Below are 17,602 nucleotides of genomic sequence, written 5' to 3' on the forward strand. Positions count from 1 at the left end.
TTCTTTATTCAGCTTTCTTCAATAGTAAGTAACATCTTTCAAAACTGTAGTACAATTTCACAACCAGGATATTGACATTATACAGTTAAGATTCAGACATTTCCACAAGGATCTCTAATATCCTTTTATAATCTCACCCATTTCCTTGCTGCCCCCATCCCCTATTAATATCTGGTAACCACTAATCTGTTCTCCATTTTTAATACTTTTGTCATTTCAAGAATGTTATATAAATGGAATCATACAGTGTGTAACATTTTGGGATTGTCTTTTTTTCACTCAGCATAAATCTCTAAAAATTCATCCAGGTTGTTGTACATATAAATAGTTTGTTCCTTTTTATTGCTGAGTATTATTCCATTGTATGGATGTACCATGGTTTATTCACCAATTAAAGGACATCTGGGTTGTGTTCCAGTTTGGAGCTATTATGAATAAGGCTGCTATAAACATTGTATATAGGTATTTTACATATAAGTCTTAATTTTCCTGGAATAAATGCTCAAGAGTGCAATTGGTGGGTCATAGGGTAGTTGCATGTATGGTTTTTTAAATAAACTGAATAAAAGGCAAGATGGTTTACTAGATGCAGCTAGGAGGAACATCTGCCAGTGAGGTACCAGGACACTAGGAAGACTAACACACTCTGAGCAGATCTTCAGAAGGAAGGTATTGATAGTGGACAGAGGGAGGTCATAGACACTGAACTGAAGGGAGAGGAAGCAGGGAACCTTGCATGGCGCTACTACACATCAGGACTTGTTCCTGGCTCCCAGTGTCTCCTGGGGAAGGAATGAGTTGAGCAGGCAAGGAGTAATTCACTTTCACCATGGGCCTCTGGAATCCTGGCAGCAGGAGACCCCACAACCCCCATGGACACTTGAGCTGGCAGGGAGAGATGATTAGAGAGGAGGTAGGGACAGGGCTCCTGCCTGTGCAGAGTGCAGAGCGTTTGGTGCAGGAACATCTGCAGGGGAGCACGGCCAGGGGTGTCCATCCTCCAAGACTTGCCTTGCTTCCATAAAAGACTCTAGCCTTAGGGGAACTATCACATCTGAACAGAACAGGGTGATTTTGCCACTGAGATGGATCCAGTCCGATCTGAGTGCCCTTCTATCTGCTAGCCTCTCATGGGGCCCTGGCCTGGCTGTACCTGCTTGCAGTGCAGCTTCAGAGGCCCAACAGGGGTGCCTCTTGCAGACCCACATTATAGCTCCTGTGCTAGCTAGACCACGTTTGAACATCAGAGAGCTCCAGCAGTGTGGTCCCCACTGACATGCATCAGCCCATATGCTGGCACGCACTCATTGCACCAGTACCCGTATGCAAGGACAAACCATATCTCCACTTCCCTGCTGATGTGTGGGTGCATGTGCACCCCTCCATGCCATTGCTGCTGGCATGAGTGTAACTACTGCCCCTATTGCCATGCGGCAGTGCCACTGTCGCCATTGTGAACATGCACAGGGACAACAGTGGCCCTGTTTCCTGCCCTGTACCACCACTGCCACAGGTGTGAACTGGCACATGGAAGTTGCCAGCCCCACACCCATTAGTGACTGGCCTCCATGCTGACACTGCTACAGGTGCAAATGGGCACAGGGACCTCAGTGGGCCTGCTCCCCTCCCCCCTCCTGTGCCACCACCACTGCTATTGTCAATGCCTGCATGCAGGCCAGCAGCCCCAGGCCTGCCTGCACCCCACCCCAGCCCTCCAGTGTGTACCCTGCAGTACTGCTGTTGCTGCTGCTGATGGCACAAGGGAAGGAGCACAGACACCACAGCCACAGACTGAGGAAGTGCTTTGGCTGGCACCACTGTTTGGAGTGTTGTGACCAATGGTCTAGGAACACCTTGGCCCCTCCAGCTCAGCAGTTTCCCAACAAGGGACTGGAGAACAAAGCTGGGACCCAATACAAGCCCCCCAGAGTTAGGGCACACAGCCTAGCAGTGCTGAGCTGAGCCTTGGCCCTCCTAAAAATCTACCAGAAATGAAGCCAGTCAACTGAACCTACCTTATACCATAATCAAACCCAGAAGGACATCAAAGAAGATTTTTTTTTTAAATCTAAAGGATAGCAACTTCAAAGATTGAAGGAACATCAACCCACAGAGATGAGAAAGAACCAGTGCAAGAACTCTGGCAGCTCTAAAAGCCAGAGAGTCTTCTTACCTCCCAACAACTGCACTAGTTCCCCAGTAATGGTTTTTAACCAGGCTGAAATGGCTGGAATGACAGAAATATAATTCAGAACATGGATAAAAATGCAGATCATTGATATTCAGGAGAAAGCCAAAACGCAATCCAAGAAATCTAAGGAATGCAATAAAATAATACAGGATATGAAAGACAAAATGTCTATTTTAAGAAAGAACCAAACTGAGCTTATAGAGCTGAAAAACTCACTTCAAGGATTTCAGAATACAATAGCAAGTATTAATATTAACAGCAAAATCAACCAAACTGAGGAAAGAATCTCAGAGCTTGAAGACCTGCTATCTGAAATAACTTAGACAAAAATAAAGAAAAATCAACAAAGAACAAAACCGTTGGGGGAGTTGCCCAAGATGGCCGAATAGAAACAGCTCCAGACTCCAGCTCCCAGCGTGAGCGACACACAAGATGGGTGATTTCTGCATTTTCAACTGAGGTACTGGGTTCACCTCACTGGGGCGTGTCGGACAGTTGGTGCTGGTCAGCGGGTGCAGCCCGACCAGTGAGAGCTGAAGCAGGCTGAGGCATCACCTTACCTGGGAAGTGCAAGGGGGAAGGGAATTCCTTTTCCTAGCCAAGGGAAACTGAGGCACACAACACCTGGAAAATCGGTTAACTCCCACCCTAATATTGCACTTTACCAAGGGTCTTAGCAAATGGCACACCAGGAGATTATATCCCACACCTGGCCCGGAGGGTCCCACACACATGGAGCCTCCCTCATTGCTAGCACAGCAGTCTGGATAGTTGTGCAAGGTGGTAGCACTGCAAGACAGCAGCGAGGCTGGGTGAGGGGCGGCCGCCATTGCTGAGGCTTAAGTAGGTAAACAAAGCCGCTGGGAAGCTCAAATTGGGTAGAGCCCACTGCAGCTCAAGGAGGCCTGCCTGCCTCTGTCAACTCCACCTCTGGGGACAGGGCATAGCTAAACAAAAAGCAGCAAAAACCTCTGCAGATGTAAATGTCCCTGTCTGACAGCTTTGAAGAGAGCAGTGGTTCTCCCAGCATGGAGGTTGAGATATGAGAACAGACAGACTGCCTGCTCAAGTGTGTCCCTGACCCCTGAGTAGCCTAACTGGGAGACATCCCCCACTAGGGGCAGACCGACACCTCACACCTCACACGGCTGGGTACACCCCTGAGACAAAGCTTCCAGAGCAAGAATCAGACAGCAACACTTGCTGTTCAGGAATATTCTATCTTCTGCAGCCTCTGCTGCTGATATCCTGGCAAACAGGGTCTGGAGTGGACCTCAAGCAAACTCCAACAGACCTGCAGCTGAGGGTCCTGGCTGTTAGAAGAAAAACTAACAAACAGAAAGCACACCCACACCAAAACTCCATCAGTACGTCACCATCATCAAAGACCAAAGGCAGATAAAACCACAAAGATGGGGAAAAAGCAGTGCAGAAAAGCTGGAAATTCAAAAAATCAGAGCGCATCTCCCCCTCCAAAGGAACACAGCTCATCGCCAGCAACAGAACAAAGCTGGACAGAGAATGACTTTGACAAGTTGAGAGAAGAAGGCTTCAGTCGATCAAACTTCTCAGAGCTAAAGGAGGAACTATGTACCCAGCACAAAGAAACTAAAAACCTTGAAATAAGAATGGACGAATGGATAACTAGAATAATCAATGCAGAGAAGACCATAAAAGAACTGATAGAGATGAAAACCATGACACGAGAACTATGTGACAAATGCACAAGCTTCAGTAACTGACTCAATCAAATGGAAGAAAGAGTATCAGTAATTGAAGATCAAAGGAATGAAATGAAGTGAGAAGAGAAGTGTAGAGAAAAAAGAGAAAGAGGAAATGAACAAAGCCTCCAAGAAATATGGGATTATGTGAAAAGACCAAATCTATGTCTGATTGGTGTGCCTGAAAGTGACGGGGAAAATGGAACCGTGTCGGAAAACACTCTGCAGGATATCATCCAGGAGAACTTCCCCAACCTAGTAAGGCAGGCCAATATTCAAATTCAGGAAATACAGAGAACGCCACAAAGATACTCCTCGAGAAGAGCAACTCCAAGACACAAAATTGTCAGATTCACCAAAGTTGAAATGAAGGAAAAAATGTTAAGGGCAGCCAGAGAGAAAGGTCGGGTTACCCACAAAGGGAAGCCCATCAGACTCACAGCAGATCTCTCGGCAGAAACTCTAAAAGCCAGAAGAGAGTGGGGGCCAATATTCAATATTCTTAAAGAAAAGAATTTTCAACCTATACTTTCATATCAAGCCAAACTAAGTTTCATAAGTGAAGGAGAAATAAAATCCTTTACAGACAAGCAAATGCTGAGAGATTTTATCACCACCAGGCCTGCCCTACAAGAGATCCTGAAGGAAGCACTAAATATGGAAAGGAACAACAGGTACCAGCCATTGCAAAAACATGCCAAAATGTAAAGACCATCAATGCTAGGAAGAAACTGCATCAACTAATGAGCAAAATAACCAGCTAATATCATAATGACAGGATCAAGTTCACACATAACAATATTAACCTTAAATGTAAGTGGACTAAATGGTCCAATTAAAAGACACAGACTGGCAAATCGGATAAAGAGTCAAGACCCATCAGTTTGCTGTATTCAGGAGACCCATCTCACATGCAGAGACACACATAGGCTCAAAATAAAGGGATGGAGGAAGATCTACCAAGCAAATGGAAAACAAAAAAAAGCAGGGGTTGCAATCCTAGTCTCGGATAAAACAGACTTTAAACCATCAAAGATAAAAAGAGACAAAGAAGGCCATTACATAATGGTAAAGGGATCAATTCATCAGGAAGAGCTAACTATCCTAAATATATATGCACCCAATACAGGAGCACCTAGATTCATAAACTAAGTCCTTAGAGACTTACAAAGAGACTTAAACTCCCATACAATAATAATGGGAGACTTTAACACCCCACTGTCAACATTAGACAGATCAATGAGACAGAAAGTTAACAAAGATATCGAGGAATTGAACTCAACTCTGCACCAAGCAGACCTAATAGACATCTACAGAACTCTCCACCCCAAATCAACAGAATATACATTCTTCTCAGCACCACATCACACTTATTCCAAAACTGACCACATAGTTGGAAGTAAAGCACTCCTCAGCAAATGCAAAAGAACACAAATTATAACAAACTGTCTCTCAGACCACAGTGCAATCACACTAGAACTCAGGACTAAGAAACTCAATCAAAACCACTCAACTACATGGAAACTGAACAACCTGCTTCTGGAATGACTACCGGGTACATAACAAAATGAAGGGAGAAATAAAGATGTTCTTTGAAACCGATGAGAACAAAGATGCAACATACCAGAATCGCTGGGACACATTTAAAGCAGTGTGTAGAGGGAAATTACAGCACTAAATGCCCACAAGAGAAAGCAGGAAAGGTCTAAAATTGACACTCTAACATCACAATTAAAAGAACTAGAGAAGCAAGAGCAAACACATTCAAAAGTTAGCAGAAGGCAAGAAATAACCAAGATCAGAGCAGAACTGAAGTAGATAGAGACACAAAAAACCCTCCAAAAAAATCAATGAATCCAGGAGCTGGTTTTTTTAAAAGATCAACAAAATTGATAGACTGCTAGCAAGACTAATAAAGAAGAAAAGACAGAAGAATCAAATAGACACAATAAAAAATGATAAAGGGGATATCACCACCGACCCCACAGAAATACAAACTATCATCAGAGAATACTATAAACACCTCTATGCAAATAAACTAGAAAACCTAGAAGAAATGGATAATTTCCTGGACACTTACACTGTCCCAAGACTAAACCAGGAAGAAGTTGAATCCCTGAACAGACCAATAGCAGGCTCTGAAATTGAGGCAATAATTAAGAGCCTACCGACCAAAAAAAGTCCAGGACCAGACAGATTCACAGCCGAATTCTACCAGAGGTACAAGGAGGAGCTGGTACCATTCCTTCTGAAACTATTCCAATCAATAGAAAAAGAGGGAATCTTCCCTAACTTATTTTATGAGACCAACATCATCCTGATACCAAAGCCTGGCAGAGACACAACAAAAAAAGAGAATTTTAGACCAGTATCCTTGATGAACATCGATGCAAAAATCCTCAATAAAATACTGGCAAACCGAATCCAGCAGCACATCAAAAAGCTTATCCACCATGATCAAGCAGGCTTCATCCCTGGGATGCAAGGCTGGTTCAACATATGCAAATCAATAAACGTAATCCAGCATATAAACAGAACCAAAGACAAAAACCACATGATTATCTCAATAGATGAAGAAAAGGCCTTTGACAAAATTCAATAGCCCTTCATGCTAAAAAAAACTCTCAATAAATTTGGTATTGATGGAACGTATCTCAAAATAATAAGAGCTATTTATGACAAACCCACAGCCAATATCATACTGAATGGGCAAAAACTCAAAGCATTCCCTTTGAAAACTGGCACAAGACAGGGATGCCCTCTCTTACCACTCCTATTCAACATAGTGTTGGAAGTTCTGGCCAGGGCAACCAGGCAGGAGAAAGAAATAAAGTGAATTCATTTAGGAAAAGAGGAAGTAAAATTGTCCCTGTTTGCAGATGACATGATTGTATATTTAGAAAACCCCATGGTTGCAGCCCAAAATCTCCTTAAGCTGATAAGCAACTTCAGCAAAGTCTCAGATAAAAAATCAATGTGCAAAAATCACAAGCATTATTAAACACCAGTAACAGACAACCAGAGAGCCAAATCATGAATGAAATCCCATTCACAATAGCTTCAAAGAGAATAAAATACCTAGGAATCCAACTTAAAGGGATGTGAAGGACCTCTTCAAACAGAACTACAAACCACTGCTCAGTGAAATAAAAGAGGACACAAACAAATGGAAGAACATACCATGCTCATGGATAGGAAGAATCAATATTGTGAAAATAGCCATACTGCCCAAGGTAATTTATAGATTCAATGCCATCCCCATCAAGCTACCAATGACTTTCTTCACAGAATTGGAAAAAACTACTTTAAAGTTCATGTGGAACCAAAAAAAGAGCCCACATTGCCAAGGCAATCCTAAGCCAAAAGAACAAAGCTGGAGGCATCACGCTACCTGACTTCAAACTATACTACAAGGCTACAGTAACCAAAACAGCATGGTACTGGTATCAAAACAGAGATATAGACCAATGGAACAGAACAGAGCCTTCAGAAATAATACCACACATCTACAGCCATCTGATCTTTGTCAAACCTGATCTTTGACAAAACAAGAAATGGGGAAAGGATTCCCTAGTTAATAAATGGTGCTGGGGCCGGGCGCGGTGGCTCAAGCCTGTAATCCCAGCACTTTGGGAGGCCGAGACGGGCGGATCACGAGGTCAGGAGATCGAGACCATCCTGGCTAGCACGGTGAAACCCCGTCTCTACTAAAAAAATACAAAAAACTAGCCGGGCGAGGTGGCAGGCGCCTGTAGTCCCAGCTACTCGGGAGGCTGAGGCAGGAGAATGGCGTAAACCCGGGAGGCGGAGCTTGCAGTGAGCTGAGATCCAGCCACTGCACTCCCGCCTGGGCGACAGAGCGAGACTCCGTCTCAAAAAAAAAAATAAATAAATAAATGGTGCTGGGAAAATTGGCTAGCCATAAGTAGAAAGCTGAAACTGGATCCTGTCCTTACTCCTTATACAGAAATTAATTCAAGATGGATTAGAGACTTAAGTGTTAGACCTAAAACCATAAAAACCCTAGAAGAAAACCTAGGTAATACCTTTAAGGACATAGGCATGGGCAAGGACTTCATGTCTAAAACACCAAAAGCAACGGCCACGAAAGCCAAAATTGACAAATGGGATCTAATTAAACTAAAGAGCTTCTGCACAGCAAAAGGAACTACCGTCAGAGTGAACAGCCAACCTACAGAATGGGAGAAAATTTTTGCAATCTACTTATCTGACAAAGGGCTAATATTCAGAACCTACAAAGAACTCAGACAAATTTACAAGAAAAAAACAAACAACCCCATCAAAAAGTGGGCAAAGGATATGAATAGACACTTCTCAAAAGAAGACATTCATACAGTCAACAGACACATGAAAAAATTCTCATCATCACTTGTCATCAGAGAAATGCAAATCAAAACCACAATGTGATACCATCTGACACCAGTTAGAATGGCAATCATTAAAAAATCAGGAAACAACAGGTGCTGGAGAGGATGTGGAGAAATAGGAACACTTTTACACTGTTCGTGGGACTGTAAACTAGTTCAACCATTGCGGAAAACAGTGTGGCGATTCCTCAAGGATCTAGAAGTAGAAATACCATTTGCCCCAGCCATCCCATTACTGGTTATATATCCAAAGGATTATAAATGATGCTGCTATAAAGACACATGCACATTTATGCAGCCAACAGACACATGAAAAAATATTCGTCATCACTGGTCATAAGAGAAACCACAATGAGATACCATCTCACACCAGTTAGAATGGTGATCATTAAAAAGTCAGGAGACAACAAATGCTGGAGAGGATGTGGAGAAATAGGAACACTTTTACACTGTTGGTGGGACTGTAAACTAGTTCAACCATTGTGGAAGACAGTGTGGCGATTCCTCAAGGATCTAGAACTAGAAATACCTTTGACCCAGCCATCCCATTACTGGGTCTATACCCAAAAGACTGTAAATCATGCTGCTGTAAAGACACATGCACATGTATTGTTTATTGTGACACTATTCACAATAGCAAAGACTTGGAACCAACCCAAATGTCCATCAATAATAGACTGGATTAAGAAAATGTGGCACATATACACCATGGAATACTATGCAGCCATAAAAAAGGATGAGTTCGTGTCCTTTGTAGGGACATGGATGCAACTGGAAACCATCATTCTCAGCAAACTACCACAAGAACAGAAAACCAAACATCGCATGTTTTCACTCATAGGTGGGAACTGAACCATGAGATTTGCACACAGGAAGGGGAACATCACACACTGGGGCCTATTGTGGGGAGGGGGTAAGAGGGAGAGGGGAAGGATAGCATTAGGAGATATACCTAATGTAAATGATGAGTTAATGGGTGCAGCACACCAACATGGCACATGTATACATACGTAACAAACCTGAACTTTGTGCACATGTACCCTAGAACTTAAAGTGTATATATATATATATATATATATATATATATATATATAAAGAACAAAACCTATGAGAAATATGGGACTATGTAAAGAGACCAAATCTATAACTCACTGTCATCCCTGAAAGATGGAGAGAGAAAGCAAGTAACTTGGAAAACATATTTCAGAATATTGTCTGTGAAAATTTCCCCAACCTCACTAGAGAGGACAACATTCACATTCAGGAAATGCAGAGAAACCCAGTGAAATACAACACAAGAAGACCATCCCCAAGACACACAGTCATCACATTCTCTGAGGTCAAAATTAAAGAAAAATTGTTAAAGAAAGCTAGAAAGAAGAGGCAGGTCACCTAGAAAGGGTTACCCATCAAGTCAATGGTGGAACTTTCAGCAGAAACACTTATAAGCCTGAAGATAATGGAGGCCTATATTCAACATTCTTAAAGAAAGAATTTTCAACCAAGAATTTCATATTCAGCCAAACTAAGTTTCATAAGCAAAGGAGAAATAATATTCTTCTCAGACAAGCAAATGCTAAGGGATTTCATTACCAGCAGACCTGCCTTATAAGAGGTCCTGAAGGGAATGCTAAACATGGAAAGGAAAGACTGTTATGAGCCACTACAGAAACATACTTAAGTACATACAACAGTGACACTATAAAGCAACCACACAAACAAGTCTGCATAATAACCAGCTAACAACATGATGACTGGAACAAATCTGCACATATCAATACTAACTTTAAATGTCAACAAGCTAAATTCCCCAAGTAAGAATCACAGAGTGGCACTGAACGAAGAAGCAAGACCCAGTGGTATTCTGTCTTCAAGAGACCCATCTCACATGCGGTGACACCCATAGGCTCAAAGTAAAGCAATCAGAAAACAGAAAAAATCAGGGTTGCTATTCTAATTTCAGACAAAACAAACCAACAAAGATCAAGAAAGACAAAGAAGGGCATTACATGATGGTAAAGGGCTCGATTCAACAAGATCTAACTGTCCTAAATATATACACACTCAAAACAGGAACACTCAGAGACCTACAAAGACACTTAGATAACCACAGAAAAATAATGGGAGACTTCAACATCCCACTGACAGTATTAGACAGACCACTGAGGCAGAAAACTAACAAAGATATTCAGGACCTGAACCCAACACTTGCCAAAAGGGCCTAATAGACATCTACACTCCACTCCATCCCAAAACAACAGAATATACATTCTTCTCATGTGCACATGGTACATACTCTAAAATCGATCACACAACCAGACATAAAACAATCCTCAGCAAACTCAAAAATACCAAAATAATAACAATGATGCTCTTGTACCACAGTGCAATAAAAATAGAAATAAATACTAAGAAAATCGCTCAAAACCATATAATCACATGGAAATTAAACAATCTGCTCCTGAATGGCTTTTGGTTTTGTAAATAATGAAATTAAGACAGAAATAAAGAAATTCTTTGAAATTAATAAGAACAAAAGATACAACATACCAGAATCTCTGGGTCACAGCTAAGGCAGTATTAGGAGGGAAGTTTATAGCACTAAACACCCATATCAAAAAGTTAGAAAGATCTCAAATTAACAAACTAACAACACAACTAGAGGAACTAGAGAAACAAGAGCAAACTAACCCTGAAGTGATCATAAGACAAGAAATAACCAAAATCAAAGCTGAAGTGAAAGAAACTGAGATGTGAAAAACCATACAAAGGATCAATGAATCCAGGAGTTGTTTTTTTGAAAAAATTTATAAGATAGATAGACTGCTAGCTAGACTAATACAGAAAGAGAGAAGATCCAAATTAACACAATCAGAAATGACCAAGGGGACATTACCACTGACCCCACAGAAACACAAAAAACCCTCAGAGACTATTATGAACACTTCTATGAATGCAAGCTAGAAAACCTAGAAGAAATTGATAAATCCTGGACACACACAACACCCCAAGACTGAGCCAGGAAGAACATGAATCCCTTAACAGACCAATAATGAGTTCCAAAATTGAATCAGTAATATAAAGGCTGCCAACCAAAAAAAAAGTCATGGACCAGATGGATTCAAGGCCAAATTTTAAACAGCTGTTACTACTCCTACTGAAACTATTCCAAAAATTGAGGAGAAGGGACTTGGCTTCCTAACTTATCTATGAGGCCAGCATCATCCTGATACCAAAACCTGGAAGAGACACAATAGAAAAAGAAAACTTCAATATCCTTGATGAACATAGATGTGAATATCCTTAACAAAATACTAGAACACTGAATCCAGCAGCACATAAAAAAGCTAATCCGCTATAATCAAATAGGCTTTATGCCTGAGATGCAAGGTTGGTTCAACTTATACAATAGACACTTCTCAAAAGAAGACATACACCCAGCCAATGATCATATGAGAAAATGTGCAACATCACTAATCATTAGAGAAATGTAAATCAAAACCACAGTGATATGCCATCTCACACCAGTCAGAATGGCTATTAAAAAGTCAAAAAATAACTGGCAGGGTTGCAGTGAAGAAGGAACACTTATACACTGCTGGGAGGAATGTAAATTAGTTCAGCCATTGTGGAAAGTAGTTTGGCAATTTCTGAAAGAACTTGAAACAAAATTTCCATCTGACCCAGCAATCCCGTTATTGGATACATACCCAAAGGAATATAAATCATTCTACCATAAAGACACATGCACACATATGTTCATCACAGCACTGTTCACAATAGCAAAGATTAGGAATCAACCTAAATGTCCATCCATGGTAGACTAGATAAAGAAAATATGGTACATATATATCATGTAATACTATGCAGCCATAAAAAAGAATGAGATCACGTCCTTTGCAGCAACATGGGTGGAGCTGGAGGCAATTGTCCTAAGCAAACTAACACAGGAACAGAAAACCAAATACTGCATGTTCCCACTGAGTACATATGGACACAAAGAAGGGAACAACAGACACTGGGGTCAGGGTGGAGAGTGGGAGGAAGGTGAGGATAAAAAACTACCCATTGAATACTATGTTTATTACTTGGGTAATGAAGTAATCTGATGAAAACCCTGTGACACACAATTTACCTATGTAAGAAATCTGAACATGTACTCCAAACCTAAAATAAAAGTTAAAAATAAAAAATATGGTTCATGCTTGTTATCCCAGCACTTTGGAAGGCAGAGGCAGACAGATCACTTGAGCTCAGGTGTTTAAGAAAAGCCTGGACGATATGGTGGAACCTCTTCTCTACCAAAAATACAAAAATTAGCTGAGCATGGTAGCATGCACCTGTAGCTACTGGGGAGACTGAGATGGGAGGATGGCTTGAGACTAGGAGGCTGAGATACCACCGCTCCAGTACTCCAGCCTAGGTGACAGAGCCAGACCCTGTCTCAAAAAATAATACATGAAATAAAATAAATAAAACTGCTAAAATTTTACAATTTTAAATTCCCACCAGCAGTTGTTCCACATTTCACCCCTATTTAGTTTTATTCTGTTTTAATGAGGCTTAAGTTCATTTTTTATCTATGGATGTCCAATTGCTCCAGTGCCAGTTGTTGAAAAGACTGTCTTGGCCGGGCGCGGTGGCTCAAGCCTGTAATCCCAGCACTTTGGGAGGCCGAGACGGGCGGATCACCTGAGGTCAGGAGTTCGAGACCAGCCTGTCCAACATGGAGAAACCCCGTCTCTACTGAAAATACAAAATTAGCCAGGCATGGTGGTGCATGCCTGTAATCCCAGCTACTCAGGAGGCTAAGGCAGGAGAATTGCTTAAAACTGGGAGGTGGAGGTTGTGGTGAGCCGAGATCACACCATTGCACTCTAGCCTGGGCAACAAGAGCAAAACTGTCTCAAAAAAAAAAAAAAAATCAGTTGGCCATACTTTTGGGGGACTATCTCTGGGATGTCTATTCTGTTTCACTGACCTATGTGTCTCTCTCTCCTTTATTCTTGATTACTTAATATCAAGTAAAGTGATTCCTTCCACTTTAGGCTTTTGTAAAGATTGTTTTGGCTATCCTAGGGTCCGTGCTTTTCTACAAACATTTTAGCATGATCTTGTCTACGTCTAGAAAAAGTTATAATATACATATAAATTGCATTAAATCTACACATCAATTTGAAGTGAACTGACATCTTTATTATGCTGACTCTTCCAATCCAGAAACACGGTATGTCCCTCCATTTCCTTAGGTCTTGGATTTCTTCCATCAGCATTTTGTAATTGTTATCATACAGATTCTATACATGTTTTATTAGATTTGTAAGTATTTTTGTTTTCTTTGGAGTTATTGTAAATGTTATTGTGTTTTAAAGTTTTGTTTCCACCTGTTCATTGTTAATCTATAGAAATGGTATCAATTTTTTGCATATGGAATTTGTATCCTTCAATCTTGCTGAATTCACTTATTCGTTGTAGTACTGTTTTTTTGTAGGCTCCATGATGTTTTCTGCATAGTCAGTCATGTCATCTGAAAATAGTTTTATTTCTTCCTTCCCAATTGGCATAATTTTTATCTCCTTTCTATATCGAGAAAGAGTGGTAAGAGCATACACCTTTGCCCTGTTTCTGATCTTAGAGGGAAAGTGTTCCATTTTTTAACATTAAGCGTGATGTAAGCTGTGGGTTTTTGTAGATGCTCTTTATCAAGTTGAGAAAGTTACCTCTTATTACTAGTTTGTTGAGAGCTTTTACTCATGATTGAGTATTGAATTTTGTGAAAAACTTGTGTGTCAGTTTATATTATATGATTTTACTCCTTTAGTCTGTGCATACATTAGATTACCCAGATTGATTTTTAAATGTTGAACCAGCCTTGCATATGCAGAGCAAATCTCATTTGGCCATAGTGTATAATTATTTTTATATATTCCTATATTTTATTGAGGATTTTGCATCTAAGTTCATGAGACATACTGGTCTGTAATTCTTTTTTTTTTTTTTTTTTTTTGAGATGGAGTCTTGCTCTGTTGCCCAGGCTGGAGTGCAGTGGTGCGATCTTGGCTCACTGCAAGCTCTGCCTCCCAGGTTCATGCCATTCTCCTGCCTCAGCTTCCTGAGTAGCTGGGACTACAGGCACCCGCCACCACGCCCAGCTAATTTTTTGTATTTTTAGTAGAGACGGGATTTCACCGCATTAGCCAGGATGGTGTTGATCTCCTGACCTCTTGATCCGCCTGCCTCGGCCTCCCAAAGTGCTGGGATTTCAGGCATGAGCCACTGCGCCCGGCCTGTAATTCTCTTTATTTTCACTGTCTTCATCTTGTTTTGTTATTACAGTGTTATTAGCCTCACAAAATGAGTTGGGAAATGTTCCCTCCTTTTATGTTTTTTGGAATAGATTGTGTAAAATTGGTGATTTCTGTTCCAGGAGCTTTTAAGTTACCATTTTTTGCGACGGAGTCTCACTCTGTCACCCAGGCTGGAGTGCAGTAGCATGATCCTGGCTCACTGCAACCTCTGCTTCCTGAGTTCAAGCGATTCTCGTGCCTCAGCCTGCCGAGTAGCTGACATTAAAGGCGCCCGCCACCACACCTGGCTAATTTTTGTATTTTTAGTAGAGATGGGGTTTCACCATGTTGGTCAGGCTGATTTCAAACTCCTCAGGTGATCCTCCCACCTCGGCCTCCCAAAAGTGCTGGGATTACAGGCATGAGCCACTGTGCCTGGCCCAATTCAATTTCTTCAGTGGCCATAGAACTATTGTTTGTCTACTTCGTCTTGGTCGAGGTAGTTTAGGTAGTTTATGGTTTTCCAGGACTTAGTCCATTTCCTCTAAGTTGTCATATTTATGAGCATAGAGTTATCTGTAGTATTCTCTTATTATCTTTTTAATGATTGCAAACTCTGCAGCGATATATTATTTCATTCTTGATACTGGTAATTTGTATCTTTTTTAATCATTTTAATTCTTGCTAGAGGTTTATCAATTTTACTGATTATATTGAAGAACCAGATTTTTTGGCGTTATTAATTTTCCTTAATAGCTTTTTAATTTCAGTTTCATTGATTTCTGCTCTTATATTATTTTCTTCTCTAGGCTTGGAGTTTGTTTTGCTGTTCTTTTTCTAAGTAGTTGAGGTGGGAACTTACTGATTTGAGAATTTACCTTTCTGGTATACGCATTTAATGTAATACACTTTCTTCAACATTGTTTCAGCTGTGTCCTGCAAATTTCCATACATGGTATTTCCATTTTTATTGAGTTCTATGTTTCTTTTACTCCATTTGAGACTTCCTCTTTGCCCCAAGAATTATTTAGAACTGTATACTTGTTTAATTGCCAAATATTTGGAGATTTTCCTGTTATCCTTGTTATTGATTTTGATTCCATGTTATATAAAGGAGACAAAGATGTCTCTGTATATTTTTCCCTTGTCTCCTGACACTTAGGCTGTTGATATGGTTTATCTCTGTGTCCCCATCCAAATCTCATCTTGAATTGTAATCCTCATGTGTTGGGGAGGGGCCCGGTGGGAGGAAACTGGATCATACGGGTGGTTCCCCCCACGCTGTTCTTGTGATAGTTAAGTTCTCATGAGATGTGATGGTTTAAAAGAATGGCACTTCCCCCCTTGCTGTGTCTCCTGCCACCTTGTGAAGGTGCTTGCTTCTCCTTTGCCTTCTGCCATGATTGTAAGTTTCCTGAGGCCTCCCCAGCCATGTGGAACTGAGAGTCAATTAAATCTCTTCTCTTTAAAAATTACCCAGTCTCAGGTAGTTCTTTATAGCAGTGTAAAAACTAACTAATACAGTTTACTTCTTCACGGCAGGCTGAGACTCATTATCTCATAAGCCTGTTAGCAGAAGACTAAAATTTGTATGTATCAAATTGTTTTAAATATAACACAAATAAGCATATTTTTGGCTATTGAGACTACCTGCTTTGCATGCCCCACAGAACTGTGCCCAGCATCTGCTAGCCATAGCTTAGATAAAACTTAGGAATATAAAGGCCCCAAACCTCTGCTGTCCATTGGAGCTCTGTGATCTAGAGACTCCCTGCCAGGTTACTGAGTGAAAGCATGTAGATGTGTAACCCCCTTTTCTGACACTCTTCTCCCCTAGGAATTTCCTTGCCTTCTGAGTGGTGCTCTTCTCCACCCCATGCTATCACTTCTGGATAGTCTCATGCCATAAGGGACTACTCCAGCTTGTGAACCTGTCAAAGCATCATCCAAATAAAGTTTTGTGTACCACTGCCACTTCATGGCCATAGTTTTTTCCTTGACCATCCCCCAAATCCTTTGAATTCCTTTATATTCCATTATGGTTAATTAACATACTTCATGTGGTTTTAATTATTCTACATTTGCTGAACTTTGTTTTATGACCCAGGATATGGTCTATCTTGGTGAATGTTCCATCAGCATGTGAAGACAATGTATATCTGCTATATTGTTGGGCAGAGTGTCAGATCTTATTAGTTGGCTGTGTTATTCCAGCCTTTTATATACTTGATTTTCTGCCTAGTAGTTCCATAAATTGCTGAGAGTGGGTGTTGATATCCCCAATTATAATTGAGGATTTTATTTCCTCTTTCAGCTCTATTGGATTTTGGCTTATGCATTTCCAGGCTCTGTTGCTTTAGGATTATTATGTCTTCTTTGTGAATTGATAATATTATTATTATATAGCATTCCTCTTTTTGGCTATTTTTTTTGCACTGAAGTCTAGTTTCTCTGAGTAATGTGTTGAACTCTCATGGCATCCCACTACATCCTACCCCATCCTGCCCAGGATGGGAACAATCCCTTTGTCCAGCACATCCATGCTATATACACTACCCAGCCATTAATCACTTAACCCATCTTTTATCATCTTACTTCATCTCAAGGAGAAGGGTGAGTATAGCACAATGAGACATTTTGAGCGAAAGAGACCACATTCATATAACTTATATTACAGTATATTATAATTGTTCTATTTTATTATTAGATGTTTTTAACTTCTTACCATGCCTAATTTATAAAGTAAACTTCATCATAGATATGTATGTATACAAAAAACATAAAGCGTATAATGTCTGGTAAAATCTGTGGTTTCAGGAATCCACTGGGGATGTTGAAATGTATGCCCTGTGGAGCAGAGGGGATGACTGTATTTGGCTGCAGCAATTTCTAAGCAAAGTGTTGAAGGTATGGCTTGGGTCATCCTGAATGCTTATTATAAAATGTGAGAGGAAAGGCATCACTTAAAGATAGACTTGTTAGGCAAAAAGAAACTAGAACTTAAAGATTTGGTGA

At 40.7% G+C, this 17,602-nt stretch overlaps 1 protein-coding gene and 1 long non-coding RNA gene across 8 annotated transcripts in view; one reads left to right on the plus strand and one right to left on the minus strand.

The window, feature by feature from the left end:
* Window positions 1–17,602, minus strand: part of C2CD6 (C2 calcium dependent domain containing 6) — a 176,813-nt gene that overhangs the window by 24,666 nt on the left and 134,545 nt on the right. The gene's annotated exons all lie outside the window — the stretch shown is intronic.
* LOC116269184 overlaps window positions 1–17,602 on the plus strand; it is a 90,817-nt gene that overhangs the window by 329 nt on the left and 72,886 nt on the right. For all 3 annotated transcript variants that reach the window (XR_004176619.1, XR_004176620.1, XR_004176621.1), the window contains exon 2: window positions 17,405–17,494. This is a non-coding gene — a long non-coding RNA (uncharacterized LOC116269184). The remainder of the gene's footprint in view (window positions 1–17,404; window positions 17,495–17,602) is intronic.

The sequence above is a fragment of the Papio anubis genome, chromosome 10 (assembly GCF_008728515.1).
Source record: "Papio anubis isolate 15944 chromosome 10, Panubis1.0, whole genome shotgun sequence".
In the NCBI taxonomy this organism is placed as follows: domain Eukaryota; kingdom Metazoa; phylum Chordata; class Mammalia; order Primates; family Cercopithecidae; genus Papio; species Papio anubis.